This window comes from Martes martes, assembly GCF_963455335.1.
Source record: "Martes martes genome assembly, chromosome: 6".
Classification (NCBI taxonomy): domain Eukaryota; kingdom Metazoa; phylum Chordata; class Mammalia; order Carnivora; family Mustelidae; genus Martes; species Martes martes.
The window spans coordinates 104,668,339-104,674,192 of NC_137893.1; positions in this window are offsets into that span (position 1 = coordinate 104,668,339).

Sequence of the window (5,854 nt, forward strand, 5' to 3'; positions counted from 1 at the left end):
CTCACACTTTTTTATTTAAGTCGACTTTGGAAACCACAATATCCCCGACAAATGCATTCAACATGTATTTATATGTATACCTGAACCAAACACTGCAGATGATGAATTCCATGGAGGCTCTTTCCAGAGGGGTCTGGCACGTAATAAAAGATAAACACTGGACTCTGATGTGTCACGCCCAAGGCACAGTATGCTGGAAATGCACTAGAAGAGTCAAATGACAAATGCTCATTTATGCCTGAATCCCTACAAACAAAGGACATTACAATGCTTAAAACTGTGTTGATTGACTTTTTCTCCAACATACTGAATTTTGTTATATAACAATTGTATTCTAGAATGAATCTATTGTTAGACTTAGATGATGACACATTTATTAGACAACTATGCAATCACGGTCCACAGACAAAACACAAATGGAAAAATACAGCTGTCAGTGACCCAGATTTGTACCAATGGCAAAGACCCACTCATTTGTAATTCCCATTATTCTTTTCCTTTTTTTTTCTAGGGTTCCTTCTCGCCTCTAAATTAATTCTGGTCCTTCATTATATAATCACAGCCATCTCACTTTAGCCTTTCTAATTCTACAAATGTCAGTCTCTGACAAAACCCAGGCCTTCCCAGCTGGCCACAAGGAACATAGAACCATCTACAGGTTGCCCCACGTGGTCCCAGGAACAACCCCAACTCAGTTGGAAGGAACAGGGAATGCTTTCTCAAAGAGAATTTGAAATTATGCTTCTGCTGCCTTCAATTGTCACTTCGAGTTGGTGGGGGAGGGTAGGGGGTTTTTCTAAATCAAATCAAATCCTCTCTAAGTATTTTCCACGTACGAGTGTAAACTCTCCATAGCTGATCACTTCCATCCTGGACTTTGCCCAGCTTAGCACTCCAGCCCATCAGCCAGGCCTGATTCTCTTGTTCTATTTCCACAGTTGCATCGTTATTATTTTTGTTTGTGTAATCAACTCCACTCTTCCCTTTGTATCTTTGCTCATCTTTCCCCCATCTCCATCTTTGGGTCTCTTTTTTACCTTACAAATTTCGGTATCTTCTCAGTTCACCCTCTGTTTCTACTTCTAATCAAACCATAATACAGAATTAAACACACTGTTTACAGTAGTTGCTATACTGCTGACAAATTTTGTTCTTTGTTCTTAATTACAAAACTTAGTATCTAAAAAGCTTTTTGTTTCTCTCTTAAAACTTAAAAAATCAAATTGGACCTGTTTAATTACTTTCAGTTGATTTTTTGTAATTTCATCCAAATCCAAATGTTGATTTTCTTTAAAAACTTCAATAGATCAGGACAAAGTAAAAAAAAATATAGCTGAAGTTTTCAGATAATATTATTTATATAAAATACAACATCCTACATACTGCTTATACCCATAACCATACCCTCTTTCTTTAACCTCCTTAATTTATAATTCCCATTCTAATAAGCAAGATAAAATTAAAATTTTGTTGTATCATAAAACAGGGAGTTGGTACATTTCTGAAAAATAGGGCAGACCAAAAGTTAAGTCTAACTAAGTTGTTCTAACAACTTAGTTTTAGAACTTAGTTGTTAGAACTCCTTTATTATTCATTTGTAAGAGTTTTCATGTCGCATGCAGAGCAGTTTTATCTGCACAATAGTGGCATGAACTGCACACCATAAGTCAGTGAGATCTCAATTCAGAGATTCTAATTTCCAGTGACAACTTATTCATTGAGCATCTTTCCAATTCTGTTGTACTCATTAGATTTGCACCACATCATCTCCAATCTCCCAGTCAAATAGTTTTTAGACATTCCTCACTCAAAACCTCAAGATAAGCTACTTGAACAAGTCCCCTCCACAACCTCTTCCACCAGTCTAATTCTATATTTACTAAAATTAATTGTAGTTATTTTCAAAATTACTTACCCAAATTGTACTAGTTATTGCAAATGCGCAGTTTAATTAAAACTAACTCAAAGGAAGATGTTTAACATTGCTTCAAAACTAAGACGAATGCTTTAGAAGGACTTGAAAATGATATGTCTTAGTTTTCTATGTTTTAACAAAAATACCATTGACTAGGTAGTTTATAAATAATAAAAATATATTTCTTACAGTTCTAGAGACTAGGAAGTCCAAGATCAAGACACCAGCAGATTCAGTGTCTGGTGGGGGCCCACTTCCTGGTTCATAAATAGCAGTCTTCTCACTGTGCCCTCACATAGAACTTTCTGGAGTCTCCTTCACAAGGGTACAAATCCCATTCATGAAAGATTCAGTAAATAGCAGTACATGTCTAATAAAAATGGTTGCTAAATTCTGTTTAAGTAATATGCCTGTAAAAAGTTAAGATAATTTATTAAAGTATAGAATTTTCTTTTGGTTTGTCTTAAGATCTTACATCACTAAATAAACAAATAATCTTATATTATTCTTACACAATGCACTATGATAATGGTTTATGTGAGAGACAATATGAGATTCAAATCAATGAATGTATTGATCCAAAACAAAGTATTGATCCAAAAGCAATAGATTGGTTGATAAGTGTATAATTACATGACTTACGTTAAAAGAATGTCTTTAAATAAGTACTCCTTTTTAGGATACTTTACTTCAGCTGACTTTCCTGATTAACCAACCAATTTTTTACTTGATTGTTTAAGATAAAAGATCTCCTTTATCTTTATAAACTTTTCTTTAAAAAGTGGATGAGACCTTTTCGAGAGAGATATCAGATATAATATGTGCATTTACTTTTGTTTGTTCAAAAAGAAAAAGAAAATCTAACCAAAAGTCATAAGCAAAAAAGAAAATAGAAATGGGGACAACAGAAAAAAGATATGAGTGGTAGAAAGCACATGGACAAATTGTAACAAACTTTTAACAAACCTCCAAAAGCTAATCCTAAATAATCAGTGGAAAAAGTCAAGAAACAATGCAATGTGCATTGTAGAACTTTCCAGAAAGAAGAAAAAAAAGCAAGGAAATGAAAGAATAAGATCAAAGGGACTAAAAAAAAAAAATGACCACTCTAGGAGGTTTGACATATGAATAATAAGAGTTTCAGAAAAAGGAAATAGAGAAAAATAGAGGGAAAGGTATCTTCAAAAATAGTCATTTCCCAGAATTGAAGGGCATGAGTTTCCAGAATGAAAGGTACACTGGAAAATTAGCTAAATGGAGTAAAATTCATACAGATCGAGACTTGTTATAAAATTTCAAAACTCTGACACATACAATGTATTTCTTCATACAAGAGACCCCAGACTTCTTAATAGCAGCACTGGAAGCTAGAAAACAATGAAGAAAATATTTCAAAATTCTGTGGAAAAATACCTAACCCATAGTTCTATACTGAGTCAAAACTATTGATCAAATGAACAAAATAGAAATATGTTTCACATACCACTCATATACCCTTTCTTGGAAAACTAATGATGCATATGATTTTCCAAAATAGGAAACCAAAACAGAAGAAAACCAGAACTCCAAGTAACAGCAGATCCAGCATGGGGGAGAATAAAGGGAATCCCTGGGAAATTGATAAGGTAAAATCTCAGAATGATATCTGAATACCAAGAGTAAAGCACTGTCAGACATCTTCACAACAAAGGCTCGAGAAATAATTTTCAAAAAGGGTAAATTCATAAAAAAACCTCTTGTGTCTGAATGTTTGGGGAATAATTGAAACTGAATTTTTAATGTATACAGAAAATCCTTACACATAAGCAACTGGAAAAAAAAAAGACAATTAATAACCTCATGGAAAAGAAAAAATGATATGCGCCAGGAAAAATAATCTTGTAATAATACCACATGGCTCAACTGTGGATAGCTTTACATATTCATGGTAATGTAAATACTAAATATTGATCCTAATAACATTTCAGTGTTTTATTAGAACAACTGTGGGAATTGGAAGTGTGCATGTGTATTTAGGAAGGATCAAGGAAAGAGAGCTAAATGCTCGTTTATCCAATGTGAGAAGTCCATAGTTAATGCCAAAAAATTAAAGATGAGTAAATAGTAATATAAGTGCAATTTTTAGAGATACCGAGTTAAAACAAAAAGATCCAGCTAAAGAAATTGGGACTAAACATCTTGGGAAGGGAAACAGAAGTGGGATGAGGAACTGTTTGACTCTTTAAACCATGGCATATGTGTCTTTAATAAACTGAAAATTAGTGTGTTGGGGGAGATGAATTGCTAATATTCTCTCTTCAAAAAGCAGTTCTTGCAATTGTGTTTACTTGATTTTTTTCTTTCTCTCTTCCTTCCTTTCTTTCTTTCTTTTTTTTGGGGGGGGGGGTGTTAAGATGTCTTATGTAATTTCTTTATGTCCAGTTACTCACTTTATCTTTTAGCATAACTTTATAGAGTGTTTATCATATCGTGGAGTATTTTACCTGCCTTTATATCTCCCACCTAAGCTGTGAATTCTAGAGGGTTTCGATTCTATTTTGTAACTCGAGCACCTGGAATGCTGCCTATTTCACAATAAGAGATCAATATACTTTTGTTGAATGAATGAATGGGGTATAAGAAACGCTGAATTTATTATCTACGGAAAAAAACACCACACTTCTGTTATGAGAATTAAGTATATATTGCCAAAAAAAATCTCTTATGCTTTTCTAAATCAAAATTTTATGATGACTTAGTCTCAAGTGAGAACCTCCATTCTCCAGTCATTCACTGTAACTACTGAAGTTATCACGAGTGCTTCATTTCTATTAGATAAAGGACTAAAAACATCCATTGTCACCCAGAAGTGACAATTTGTATTCATGATTATGATTATGTTTTAGGTAAAGTCAAAGCCCTTCATTCAGTTAATATGCCAAACACTTGAGTGTTCTCTGACCAGGTTGCTACTTTAGAAAATAACATATATTATTTCAGGTTTATTGAGAATCACTATAGGGGTGTTCAGTTAAGGATGATTCACAAACTGAATGCAACATTCCCACCACATTGCCTCCTAGATAGTAGACAGAGTTAAGTTTAAGCTGTACCTTCTACTTAAATCTAGATGACTTATGAATAATTTTTTCTACAAATTAGAATTGTAATCTATGTACAAAATATTTTTAAAAATAAAGATAAAAGACTCTAATAGGGCACAATCTCATTTGAAAAATTTGACTTCCATTGTGTGCTGGCTGTTATGAAAGATGGAGGTGATAATCTAAATGGTATATATCTCAAGTCCATGGGTATATCTTATGCTATTATCACAAACAAATGTCCAATAGCATCATACATTTTATTTTTTTTAAGATTTTATTCATTTACTTGACAGACAGAGGTCACAAGTAGGCAGAGAGGCAGGCACAGAGAGAGAGGGGGGAGGAAGCAGGCTCCCCGCTGAGCAGAGAGCCCGATGTGGGGCTCAATCCCAGGACCCTGGGATCATGACCTGAGCCGAAGGCAGAGGCTTAACCCACTGAGCCACGCAGGTGCCCCTAGCATCATACATATGTCTTTAATTAGGCAAATATACTTTAGAAAAAGAAGAAAATGAAAAGAAAAAAAAAAAACAAACCTTCCAAAGATACCCTTTTCATTGGCCCACGAATTGAGCTTCTTCAATGAAAGCCTTTTTTTTTTTGCCTAGATAGTGGGTTTCAATCTCTTTACTTTGGAACTGTGATCTAGATGAAGCTGGAGGATCCACACGCTTCCTCTACTTTAGTTGTAAAAGTTTGTAATTATGACAAAACCTTTAGGAATTTTACAAATGTTTAACACTGTTGCAATATTATAATAGATAAAATAATTACACTTACATAGTTCTCTGTGTGCACGGGTGAACATTTAAGTGCTTCACAGATACTAACTCATTTGATCTCCCCAAAATTA